This window comes from Triticum aestivum, chromosome 6B, assembly GCF_018294505.1.
Source record: "Triticum aestivum cultivar Chinese Spring chromosome 6B, IWGSC CS RefSeq v2.1, whole genome shotgun sequence".
Classification (NCBI taxonomy): domain Eukaryota; kingdom Viridiplantae; phylum Streptophyta; class Magnoliopsida; order Poales; family Poaceae; genus Triticum; species Triticum aestivum.
Window position 1 is genome coordinate 303,010,359 of NC_057810.1, and position 14,007 is coordinate 303,024,365.

At 41.9% G+C, this 14,007-nt stretch overlaps 1 long non-coding RNA gene across 5 annotated transcripts; it reads left to right on the forward strand.

Annotated features, from left to right (window-relative positions):
* The first annotated feature begins 8,247 nt into the window (after positions 1-8,247).
* LOC123137012 (uncharacterized) lies at positions 8,248-12,780 on the forward strand. Of its 5 annotated transcripts, none has more exons than XR_006467626.1 (7): positions 8,248-8,438; positions 8,530-8,676; positions 10,055-10,140; positions 11,470-11,702; positions 11,833-12,110; positions 12,201-12,269; positions 12,478-12,780. It is a non-coding gene; the product is annotated as an uncharacterized lncRNA (long non-coding RNA). The 5 variants fall into 5 exon arrangements; XR_006467628.1 differs by lacking the exon at positions 10,055-10,140 and having other exon boundaries at positions 11,833-11,909; positions 12,009-12,110; positions 12,198-12,269; XR_006467627.1 differs by lacking the exon at positions 10,055-10,140 and having other exon boundaries at positions 11,833-11,909; positions 12,009-12,110.
* The last annotated feature ends 1,227 nt before the right edge of the window (positions 12,781-14,007 follow it).

Sequence of the window (14,007 nt, forward strand, 5' to 3'; positions counted from 1 at the left end):
TTTATTTAATATTTTTCAAAGTCATTCCTACCTTAGATCCATATTGGGTAATTTGATTGTGGATCTTTTTATCAAGATTTTCAATTGATTCAATGGTAGCAACTTTATTCTCAATAATTTCAAGTCTTTGCATAACATGCTCTAAAGTTAACATAGTTCCATTCATTAAAAGAGGCGGTGAGCCAAGTAATTCTATTAAAGCATTATAGGAATCAAAAGTATGGCTACCCAAGAAATTCCCTCCGGTAATGGTATCAAGGATATATCTATACCAAGGATTAGCACCTACGTAAAAATTATGAAGAAGAACTGAAGTAGATTGCTTCCTGGTAGATCTATTTTGAGCATTGCAAATTCTATACCAAGCGTCTTTTAGATTGTCTCCGTCCCTTTGCTTAAAATTTAGAACTTCATTCTCGGGAGATAACGGAGAAGATATGAGACTAGTCATTACAACAAGCAAGCAAACTAACACACAAGCAAACAAAAAGGCAACGGGAAAAAGAGGAGGAGATTGGGAAAGAGAGGCAAATAAAACGGCAAGGGTGAAGTGGGGGAGAGGAAAACGAGAGGCAAATGGCAAATAATGTAATGCAAGAGATAGGGATTATGATGGGTACTTGGTATGGTTGACTTGCTCTTGTGTGAGCCTCCCCGGCAACGGCGCCAGAAATTCTTCTTGCTACCTCTTGAGCATTGCGTTGGATTTCCCCGAAGAGGAGAGGACGATGCAGCAAAGTAGCGTAAGTATTTCCCTTAGTTTTTGAGAACCAAGGTATCAATCCAGTAGGAGGCCACACACAAGTCCCTCGTACCTACACAAAATGATAGCTCCTTGCAACCAACGTGATTAGGGGTTGTTAATCCTTTCACGGTCACTTACGAGAGTGAGATCTGATAGAGAAGATAAATAATAGTTTTGGTATTTTTGGTATATAGATGCAAAGTGAAAAGTAAAAGACAAAGTAAAAACAAAGCAAGTAATAAAGTAATGGAGATTGATATGATGAGAATAGACCCGGGGGCCATAGGTTTCACTAGTGGCTTCTCTCAAGAGCATAGATATTCTACGGTGGGTGAACAAATTACTGTTGAGCAATTGACAGAATTGAGCATAATTATGAGTATATCTAGGTATGATCATGTATATAGGCATCACGTCCAAGACAAGTAGACCGAAAGGATTCTGCATCTACTACTATTACTCCACTCATCGACCGCTATCCAGCATGCATCTAGAGTATTAAGTTAAAAAGAGAGTAACGCCTTAAGCAAGATGACATGATGTAGAGGGATAAATTCATGCAATATGATAAAAAAAACCATCTTGTTATCCTCAATGGCAACAATAAAATACGTACCTTGCTGCCCCTTCTATCACTGGGAAAGGACACCGCAAGATTGAACCCAAAGCTAAGCACTTCTCCCATTGCAAGAACTACCAATCTAGTTGGCCAAACCAAACGGATAATTCAAAGAGACTTGCAAAGATAACTCAATCATACATAAAAGAATTCAGAGAAGATTCAAATATTATTCATAGATAAGCTGGATCATAAACCCACAATTCATCGGTCTCAACAGACACACCGCAAAAAGAAGATTACATCGAATAGATCTCCACGAGAGAGGGGGAGAAAATTGTATTGAGATCCAAAAAGAGAGAAGAAGCCATCTAGCTACTAGCTATGGACCCGAAGGTCTGAAGTAAACTACTCACACTTCATCGGAGGGGATATGGTGTTGATGTAGAAGCCCTCCGTGGTGGATGCCCCCTCCGGCGGAGCTCCGGAACAGGCCCTAAGATGGGATCTCGTGGATACAGAAGGTTGCGACGGTGGAATTAGGTTTTTGGCTCCTATTCTAATCGTTTGGGGGTACGTAGGTATATATAGGAGGAAGGAGTACGTCGGTGGAGCAACAGGGGGGCCACGAGGCAGGGGGGCGCGCCCCCCACCCTCGTGACCGCCTCTGTTGCTTTTTGGAGTAGGGTCCAAGTCTCCTGGATCACGTTTGGTGAGAAAATCACGTTCCCGAAAGGTTTCATTCCGTTTGGACTCCGTTTGATATTCCGTTTCTTCGAAACACTGGAATAGGCAAAAAAATAGCAATTCTGGGTTGGGCCTCCGGTTAATAGGTTAGTCCCAAAAATAATATAAAAGTGGAAAATAAAGCCCAATATATTCCAAAATAGTAGATAAATTAGCATGGAGCAATCAAAAATTATAGACACGTTGGAGACGTATCATTCCCTCGCCTCTCGCCTCATTTCAACGGCGGCGGTAGGGTTTAAGGTAAGCTTCCCACTAACCTAATCTTCCATATGATCATGCTTACAATCAGTGTGATGGCTAATGAAATTCATGCAGGTAAGTAGTGGGCAGTACTCCGAGTACTATGCCAATCACCTTAAATAGCTCTGGACCACAAGCAAAGTTGTGACAATGTGTACAAATAAAGAAAAATTGGTTGGTGCTTCTTTCAGAAAAGAGTACTCCCTAGAAAAGTGCCAATATAAGCTACTCCTATTTGATTAGATGATTTGCTGCCGAGAAATATCCGTCCACAGAGAGCGCCACCCATCCCACCGGTGGTGGAGGCCAATGCTTAGAAGGAGCAAGGTTGGTGTCGGTAATTTTTACATGGCACCTCACACTCTGAATATATGCCGGTTCCATCCATACATTTGTGCAGTTCCACCAAAATGCAGCTGAATAACCCTGTTTGCACAGATAATGAAAAAGCGTGATTACATTATAGTGGCACTAGTTGATGAAAAATACACTACTAAATAGAATAAACTTCATTTTCTTAATGGGAAAATATTGCGATAGTATCACAGTATGCCATGCTGCGAGAGCGAGATGGGCCTTGCGATGCCTCATATGGTAGGCCTCATAGTAGAAATCGACCCAATTCTCCCCGATACACCTTCTAGCAGTGATGGACATCAATGTAGTAGTACAAGGAGGAGCCTTGAGACATTCCAATCTCTATTTTTGTGCATATCAACTAAAATTAAGCACCCCAGTTTGCAGAAACACTTCAACATTAACATTGGGACTAGTTGATGAAACATATATTAACAAAGAGAAGCACTTTCTTTATCTACATTAAAAATGAAATGATGGAGAAGACACTCACTCTATTTTAACTGTATTATTACTTCATTTTATCGGTGGCACTAGGGTCGAGCAGGTGGCAAGTGAGGTGTACCGTGCGTTGCAAGGATGGAGGCCGGGGGTGCTTAGACTAGGATGCTGAAGCTGGCTCTTTCAGTCCCTATCTTCCCACCTAATGTTTTGGTGGTAGCATTTGGGTTGTAATTCAAACTTGGTTGAGCTGGTGTTGTGTCCCGTGCCTGCCTAGCTTATGTGGCGAACTTGTCTCCTGCTAGTACTCTGTCCGTTCTAGTAGTCGTTGCATAACTGCCCGTTTACACTGAGATGTTGTCGGATAATGGTCATCTATGGCTAGGTTTCTTTAATGAAATTGGAGGAAACCCCTCTTTTGATATAAAAAATCGGTGGCACTAGTGGTGCCAAAACATTGCCTAAAATTAATAGTGCCACTAGATTAAGGTGCAAAATAATAACATTAATGCTTTATCATGGCAATGCCAAAACAGTAGCACAAGAACAGAGTCAACATGCAGGATCTTTGGCAAACGATCAGATCAAAAATGAACATACCTCGTGATGGGAACCATATCTGCAATCAACACCATCGTAGAAGGGATGACACCAGTCACCAACATGGATTCAATTCATGGGACCCTTTTGTGCAGTTCACCTAAAATGAAGGAATGTTTACGTCAAGCATTTAGCAAGTACTTGGTCCCATGAGCTAGCAGCTTCTTTTTCATTAGTTGCAATAAAATTGAGCAACATCAAGGTTGGTCGTGAAGCTCATGGAATGTTCAACTATAACTTGGATATCAGTTCGTGCAGTTCAACTAAGATCAAGCGCGAATGTATATCTCTGTTTGCACAAAAAGGTGGAAAGGAGGGTGACTAACAAGTGATGAAACATACATCAAATGAAAAGAAGCATGTACCTTATCTGAATGGCGATCCTACACGGACAGTAACAATTTCTAAAGCAGCAGCATTGCTAGATATTAGTTGGGCCTTAGGATTAACTATGACAACCGTTAAATATGACATAATTTAATGGTGCCATTGCTTCATTTTACCAGCAACATTACATTAACAGCTGCTAAAGAGTTGGTATTTGGGCACGGGATAGTAGGCGGACCAGGACAGTCGCATTTCTAATGAAAAGAAGCAACTTATCTTAATGGGAAATTTAGCAGGACATGAAAAACAGTGCCATTGATTCATATTACTGGAGGCATTACACTGAAAACAACATTGGTTTAACATGTCCTAACTTTAACAGTGGAACTGCTACATTTTACCAGTGGCATTACATAAGAGGGGCTCAGGGCAACAAACATCCAAACAGGATATCTGGGTTGGTCCCATTTTTGTTCGGTATAGCCGCCTTATATCGTGTGAGGCTAGCAAACCTAGTGTTGGACATACTCGGTTGACTTGTCCCCCAGTCCCCACTTTCTTTCCTTTTTCAACCAATAGATAGGTTTATATTGAGTTTGTACTGTGTTTCCCTTTATTTCCCTATTAGACCAAGAGACCAGTTGGATAGCCAGTCTCTGCTACTTTCGCCCCCATTATTTCCTCTTTCGACCAAGTCCTAGACAGATTCAGGTAACAAATCTTCCCCCACCCCCACCCCCTTTCTTCCCTGTTTGAACCAAGTAGTACTAGATTCGACTGCATGAAGTAGTTTTACCTCTTAACAGTAAAAATATAGGTGGCTTTCGAATAGCAAATTGATCCTATCTACTAGGGGGCCTGAGAAATAGTAAAAGATACAAATGCAGTGACGTGAGGAGCTGGGGCAGTAGAGCAAAGCCGGTTTCAAAGGAAGTTATACCTGAGGGTCGCCGGGATGTTGCTAGGTGGGCGACAGGAGGCCGGTCTGCCCACACTATGGCAGCGAGGAAGAACGGGTCGGAGGCCCTCCCTAGCCGGCGCTGCGTGGGAGAGAATGGTAAGGCATGCTGATCGGGACGCGACGGCAGTGGGTAAGAGCCGTCGCCGAGGACGACCGCATGAACATTGCACCCTCTCACCTTCCCCGGCAGATGGGATCTGGCCGGATATGTGACCAGCGGTGAGCAGAGAGAGAGTGTGGCCACCGCTATCGTGTTTAGATCTAGAGACAACGAGAGAGTGTGAAGAGAGAAACACTAGCAAGCAAGCGCGGAGGCTCCTGCCTATATAGTGGAGTAGTTTTCTTTTATCTACTGGAGCCGGCTTGACCTCGTCAATGACTGTGAAGAAGTCTTCATGCACGTGCCCAAAGGCGCAGTTGTCGTCATTTTGATCTGAAGCACCGGATTAACGTATAACATGAAAAAATGCCACATGACAAGAGACATAACCTCACTGCCCCAAGGACACAACATGAATCCCAATAGACAAACTAGACGAGGATCAAAGCTCAAATTAAATACAAACTCGTAGAAAAGGGGTCAATCAATAGATGTCCTAATTAACATATCTAGCTTGACCTAGATGGCAGCCGAGTAGTCTTCGTGCATGTGCCCCCATCGACCAGTGCATTGGAACGCAGTTGTCGCTGTTTAACCCTCGCAATGATCCGAAGCACATGACACCTAATATTGCGAGATGACAAGAAACCTTTTTTCTAGATTTCTCATCAGAACTACAACCCTGTACAACACAACCTGGACGATATGTAGACGATAGCCAATCCAGCCGTCTGCTGGAGTCTGGTCACATGCATGGACGAACTGGTCTCATGTGTCGTGTAGGGATCGTCCGAGCACGGACATGTTTACAGCACTGCTCAAGTACTATCTCTCGTCTCTCTCTCTCTCTCTCTCTCTCTCTCTCTCTCTTTCTCTCTCTCTCTCTCTCTCTCTCTCTCTCTCTCTCTCTCTCTTCTATTAACTCAGCCGACTTGCGGGGACGGGGGAGTGTGCCTATGGTCGGTTCTCAATTGCGGTCCTACATGTGTGCAAACTCAATATGACGTGTGTTCCATTCGGAGAGCGGCGTGCCACACCGACCGACCGTTTGGGGTGCGACGCAAATGCAACGGGCATGCTGTATACATGTGTACCTCCATTTTCTTCAGGCTTTGCTCCATGGCGCAATCCACGAATAAAAAATTATATTTAAAAGTCAAGGGCGGGGCTTTTCTCGCGCGGTAGGCGGGGCAGTTCTGCCTAGTCGGTTCGATAGAGAGGCGAGAAATGAGGGAATAGGCTGCTGCAAATGTAGGGTTGTGTGATTTGATGGCTCGTTACTGCTGGACAGGTGGGGCCCTGTGATTTAAGTTGTCATTATTATTATTACCACGGCGCTATGACCGGCATGAGTCTCCCGGTTCTTGACCACCTCCATGGTATACAAGTGCCAAGTACTAGTATGAAGAAAGAGATAGAGAGAAGTAAAAAAATACTCTTATAGACAACCTTATAGCGAAACTTGTTGTATGAGTCACTATAAGTGATGAATATGTATGACATGCCAACATCAGATAGATTAACGCACCTATACGGAGGAAGTAGTTGCATGCATGTGAAGTAGGCAAAAAAATGCTCATTTATAGCCTTCTGAAATCTCCAAGGGCGTGACCGCGCAAGCGAGGCGATGGTCGTGGTAGGCGCGACCATAATACGGGCTGCTTACAGCCCTTGGCTCTGAGATCGAATGCTCGCATGCTAAGTTGCTGAAAATTTGCAGAATAACCCTTCAGGATAGGATATTCACCCATAGGTCTAGAATCACGTCATGGAACCATCCAATCTCAGATCCAAGGGCTCTCGGAAGCCCGTATCATGGGAGCATGGAAAGCTTCGTATCATCTGTAATTTTCCTGACGCTTGACATGCGAACACGTAGATGCATGTAGCCATTTAATTGGGCGTCTAGTAGACATGACATCTAATTGGGAGCCCATAGTACTTCACATGAAGCCATTTAACCACCAGGCAAGCCATTACCCTGCGATTCGCATGCCCCACTCAGCATTTTTACAATCGGAAAACCGCTAGCAGTTCACTCCTACTCGTCCCTGGACATCCTTTAACATTACGGAAGTTCACTCCTAGTCATCTCGTCCTTTCACATCAGTAGTTCCACTAATCCTAACCCTCCTCCCATATCGATGGCGTCCCAAATCTCCATGATCGGCGGTGAGTACAAGGTTTGAACCATCACCGGCGATGAGTTTGACATCATCTACACATGTTCTTCTATGATGGTAAAAGGATGCCTTGCCCGCTTCAGACGCATGTTCGAAAAGTCAAATGATGATGAGTGGCTCGCTGGGTTAGATGTTGAGTACAACACAGTCCTAGACAAAGAGAGGAATCTAAAGGAGGAAGAGAAGAAGAAGCCCACCATGATCCAAGTTTGTGTGCATAACTTGTGCTTGGTCTACCACATATGCCATGCCGATGTTGAGTGCGAGGAATTTAAGAACTTCCTCGTGGGTGGCATAGTCAAATTCGTTATTGTAGACTTTACGAACGACAGAAAAGTCCTGGATCGGATAGGCCTTGTTGTAGGCCAGCCCTTCGACCTTCAGAAGAATGGGCTGGTATCCTCCCGTCAGCCTTCAATGTTGACACTGGCAGGAGCCATGGTTGATCCTTCGTATGGTAAACTGATGACACCTCGACCCAAGTTTCATCTTTCATGGCAGTGGAATGTTGTAAGATCCCAAAATTCAAAATTTTGGAATGTTCTATTAAATAAATATTTATGATTGTTTGTATGATTGTTGTGTGAATTGTGGTGAAATTTAAGAACTTCAGAGGCATTTGAATATTTTCTGTTGAATTTGAATTCAATTCAAACTGGCAGTGAAATTCATTTCAAAAATCCCTAACAAAATACTTGTGCAAAAGTATGATAGGAGCTAACATGACACTCCAAAAAGTCAGAAGAAATTAATGCCAAAAGTTTTTGAATTCAAATTGGAGTTTATCTAGAATTTTCAAAAAAAATGTTTTTGTAAACTTTTTAGTTTGCCTCTGAAAAATAGTTCACCTTATAGGTTTTATTTTTCTAAGTATTCTGATATATTTTTATTTTCTCGGTATATTATTTTTTTTATTTTCTTTCTTAAAAAAACAAGGCGCACCCGACCAGGCCAGGCGCCAGCCCACCAGGCTACCAGCCAGCGAGCGGGCGAGGAATATCCTATTTGACGCATTCTGCGTCAAATTGTCGAGGCGCCGCACACCCCCTTCCTCGTGCGACTCGCCCGTTCCTCCACAGATAAGCTTTCCTCTCTCGTGCGGCGATCCCCTTTTCCTCCCTCGTGCGACAGATCCTACTCCGGCGATCCTACTCCGGCAAGAGACCGCCGCCCTTGTAAGCAGCCGTCGGGCCTCTCTCCCCCTGATTCGTGTGGGACATCGCATCAGATGTGGCTGACGTAGTCGCCATGGATGTTTACTTGCAGGTGGCCAGCGTCTCCATCATCGGCGTCCGCGTTGTCCAGGGCTCCGTCAAGCTCGGCGTCGTCTAGGGTTCCGGCAAGCCCGGCGTCGTCTAGGGTTCCGCCAAGCTCGGCGTCATCTACGTCCTTGTCAAGCTCGGCATCCACAAGGTAACGGCCCCAATTCCCCCGCTATGTTCCTTCCTCTCTGTGTGGTACCGCAAGATCGAGGCTATTTAGTTGTGTTAGTGTCTTTTCCGGTGTTGCTACGGTTTGCAGAAGGTGGTCTTGTACATGGCAGTTCTGATTTGGTGAATCTGAGTCTAGACTAGAGGGTTGCCTTCACAGATTGGATTTCAAGGCATGATGCAGCATGATGATGATAGGGGGTTTATGTGTTCATGTGCTTTTGCCTTGGGATTTTGCGTGTTTCTGTTGATGATGCTATGGAGTTTGTTTAGCATGATGGAGAAGTTCTTATCTCCTGTTTTATATGTTCTCTTAGTTTCTGTAATGTGTAGCAGCATCATGGACTAGTTCAGTTGACTTGTTAGGATGTATTTTCCCGAGAAGCAAGGACCTATCAACATGTTAACCAACTAAAATTACTTAAATTTTTGTGTGCTGGTTCGATCAGTAGTAGTGGTCTGCTCTGTTTCGTGTTGTCGGTGCAGCTTCTTCTGTTTTGTTGTTAATTAAGAAAAACCAATTGCTGGACTAGCCACTAGGGGCAAAAGATAGCAATCAACATGCACTTGTGTAGATGTGGCGGATGCTTCCGGATCCAGGGTCCTGGCAAGTTCGCATCATTCTCTTCTCTGAGTTTAAGGTTTCAGCACCTACCCAGCAAGTGGATGCACAAACAGTTTTGTCATGTGAACATGTTCTCTTTGTTGTCTGAGAGTTGTGTGTGATGTGTAGTAGTGGCAGTTTCTATTTGTTCATATGTTTTGTCATGTGAGCACGCATCTATCAACATTTGCAGTTATATTGTATTAAGTAATTTATAAGCAAAGTTTGATCTTGCTTAGGCAAGCATGATAAGTTGGTTGCATAAGTCATTGGAGTATATATCAAATATCTGTATAGATTTAGCTACTTTGTTCCTATTGCTGCTTGTTGTTTAATCTGAAGCTCATATCTCATTTTTGTTAATCTGATGCTTACTATAGTAGCTAGTTTTCTTGTGCCCTTTTTGTTTTGCCTAAGAGTGATGCTATAAGGAAATGACTAGGGAATAGATAATGTGAATAATGCATTCCCAGGAAGAGAGTGCTTGCTGTTTCAAGATCGATGAACTTTTCACATCATTTTTATAGATGATACCTGCTAATTCACTGTTCTATTTTTTCTCTTGAAGGAAAACCACTCTTCTTTCTTAATTACAATACACCATAAATAATATTTGTTCTCCTCGGTAGCTTAGAAATAAATGGTTCAACAAACATTAGCCATTATTTAGTTCTTGAAATCAGCCAACAAAATTAATAGTGGTTCTGAAATTCTGTACGTCGACTCTCATTTCTGTTCGGTGCTTATCCTTGTGTAGATATGTTGTATAAAAGTCGAGAAAGCATTTTTTCTGATGGACTGGTGTTAGCTCTGGTGATATTTGTTGTAGGTTACGACTAGCAGGTATACTTGGATGCTTTTTTTCATGTAGATATGTGTGCACTGGCGTTATTTGTAGCACTTCAGAACTAGTACCTTGACCTTTTTTTACATGATGGATAACCTTTGTGTGCTACTCGTTTCGCATATGTATTGTTCAGGTGCTTATCACATTCACAATTTGTAAACGATGTATTCCACAAGCATTATTCAGGGAACACTATCTACGAACATTATTTTAGGGAACATTATTGAAGGAACATTTTCGGGGGAACATTACTTAGGAACATTATTTATTTTGAAGAATAGTTTTTGACTTCACATAATATTTTTAAATTTTGCATAGTTATTTGGGGACATTCATCGGGGAACATTATTTGGGGAACATTACTCTGGGAACATTATTTAGCTAACATTATTAAGGGAACATTTTTCTAAGAAAAATTGTTGGCTCCAGCGAACATTAATTAATTTAGTTTGAAAATACTGTTCTCAGGAAAAGTTACAACCTGCAACTTGTTTAGGCTTTTACCAACATTATTCTTCGTTTTATGGGAACATTTTGCAAGGAATTTCTTTATTCTAGGGAACGTTATTTTATTTATAGAACATTTTAGAGTTTAGAGATAGTTTTTTAAATATACCTAGAACATCTTCCATGGAACATTATTTAGGGAACATTTTTGAAGGGACATTTATGAGGGAACATTATGTACGGAACATTATTTAGGTAACATTATCAAAGGAACCTTTTGAAAGGAGAAGTTGTTGACTCTAGGGAACATTATTTATTTTGAAGAACATTTTCTGACTTCAAAGAATATCTTCAAAATATATGTAGTACATTTTCCAGGGAACATTATTCAAGGAACATTTTCCAAGGGACATTTATGAGGGAACATTATTTTAAAAACATTTTCCCACGAACATTATTCAGGTAACATTATGAAGGGAACATTTTTGCAGCTAACTTGAACAAGTGATATATTTTCAAAGTAACATTATTTATAAAACTTTTTTTCCAGCTAACATTATTGAGGGGAACATTAATTATGCAACATTTATTCAGGGAACATTTTGCACGGAAAATTTGTTGACTCCACAAAACATTATTTAATTCGAAGAACATTTTACGGATATCATTAAAGAACATTTTGTTTAATTGTTCGTACCAAACAAAATGCATGCACTTGCCCGGAGCAAAGAAAAATAACAAAAAAGAAAGAGGGCAATGAACCATGTCCCCTGTGACCTCATTCATACGAAACATTTTTTTTGTAATAAGTGCTCTTATAGATTATTCATTTTGACAGAGCTTAGACTAACAGTTTGTTCCTTTCTAAAACTATGTAGGTCAAAATGCATGTATTGAAGGAAAAACAATGGATACTGATTGTTGCTAAATTCAGAGCCAAATTGATTGATATTATTAATCCGTACTACAGTGGTGATACATTTCTACCGACAATTAGTTCACTAATTTACAACTTCAAGGCTTTGTTCGCTGCCACATACGGAAATACTAATTCTTTTAACATAGGAAATTTTGAGTCAACATTTGTACCAGCTCCCAAGGTCAATTTCAGGTGCCTTTTTTGAATGGAACTCTCCCCTGTACTTATAACCCTGATAAGCAACTTTTGTGCTCTATCTCCACAAATAACAGATACAAAGAATTTAAAATTCACCAAATGTTCCATCACTATTTTTTTACAGGTATGACTCAGGGATTTTCCTTCTTCAATATTTGAGCAACTACAGAGGTCTCGGAATGGAGGGTTTCCCTAATGCAAGTACCACCACAATTACTCCATTGAAAGCACTTTTTTCCCTTCTTTGTGATTCTTCGGTACATAACAGAAATTAAATTGCATTTTATTTTAAAATTGAAGGATGATCTATAAGCTCAACGTGAGAAATACCATTTTGAGATTGTCACTTGCAAGGACAATGAAATTCAGCTGCCATTCGTAACTTCTTTCCTGCAGAAACATGTAAATTCTCTAGTTCTTTCCTCCTTACACCATGTTCTTTGTAGTCAATAGTGCAATTAATTTCATGTAATCACATTTCTGTTTCAGCAGGGTTTCCGCATATTCAAGTGAAGCTTTGAAGGCCAATCATTTTTAGTCCTGCATATGAACTCATCTTAGGTAACTTAATGATCTGCAGATTCTCTCACTAAATAATAGTGCGTACTGTAACGCTTTTCACCCAAAGAGTCCCATTTGAGGAATGTTTGGGCCTGTTTTCTTCTTGGAAGGATCATGTATAACCATATTCCATTTTTTTTCAACCTTTTACTATCCAAAATTTCTTGTACCTATTCCCAACTAACTTATTTCCCTGTTTTTTCTGAAGGGTCTCATCACTATTATTTATTGTCAACTTCAAGGGAAATTGCAGTGCAAGACTTTTTTTGAACTGAAAGGAATTCTTCCATGAGGGAAATGTTTCCTTAATGATACAGTTCTATGTTTTTATCATGGTGCCCAGTGATACTTTCTTGCATTACTTTCATTTGCAAAGAAGATTCAAAACTGCAGAATTAGTTTGTAAAGAAGCACTAAGCATAATTACTGTTTTTAAATGTTTCTTCGACCTTTCAGTACTGTTATTTAACAAGCATAATTACTGTTTTTAAATGTTTCTTTACTTCAGCTATATTCTTTTGTACAATTCACTGTTTTAGAACTAGCAGAATTATTGTTCTTTATACACTCTTCCAATTTACTGTTTTTAGTTCACACGAAGAAACCACAAATACAGTAGGAATCAATTCTCTGTTTTAGAACCAGCAGAATTACTGTTCTTTATACATGCTTCCAATTTGCTGTTTTCTTAATTCACACGAAAAAACAGCAGAAATAGTACAAACTTTCTTTAGGTCACACACGAAAAAAAACTGAAACAGACGAAACGGTATGAAACAGTGTGAAATAGTCATCCTCCAACGATAGAAACAGTTCAAACAGTCATCCGTCTGAGAAACAGTTCAACGCGCAGCGCGGCCCAGTTAGCCCGCCGACGAAGTGCCTTCTACAAAGCTACAGCTAGTTGACGCAGAATGCGTCACATAGGACCTCTCAGCGGGCGAGGCCAACGCCAAGCCGGCTTCCTTCGCTGGGTCCAGTCCCTCTCCCTCACGTAACCCCCTCTCTCATTGTCTCGAAAAAAACGTAACCCCCCCATCTCTCTCATTATTTTCTTCCTCTAACCACTGGACCCCACCACCCTTATCTCCTTCGTCCCGAACAGCCTGCGCCCGCGTATCTTGCTCGCATCATGCCCGACCGCGTACACGCCCTCTCCAAAACTCGCTAAAGCCTTCCCCTCGCCCAAGCAACACGTCCTATAAGTACCCCTACCCGTCCTCCCGCGACCACCTTTAGAAACCCTCGCAAAAACCTCCCACGTCCGCCGCCATCTCTGTTCCGATCTCGCCCCAGCCACCTCCGTTCACCGTCGAAACTCGCCATCGGTGAGCATCCCTAGCCCCCCTAACCTCTGCTATCGACCTAGCCCAACCCCAAAAATCTCTTTGACACATTATAGACGTCCAGGAAGCACCGGAGCCACCGCCTCGAGCTCCCACCACCGCCAGAGTTCACGGAGTTCACTTCGACACTACGATCGACTCCGACGTCCCCTCGCCTCACCATCCATAGAAAATCGGACGCCCTCGACCTTCCGCATCGCCTGGACATCCTCGCCGACGCAGCCGACAACTGGATCCCTGCCGCCCACCGGTCTCTTCTTCCCTGCCATGCCAGTTCCTTCTCTGTAAGCGAGCGCATCCCTTTTCGTGTTTTTTTTTCTTATATCAAACAGTTATGTTAGATTAGATCGGTTTACTATGGTTAGTCCTCGGTTTTGATTGTTTGGTTTATT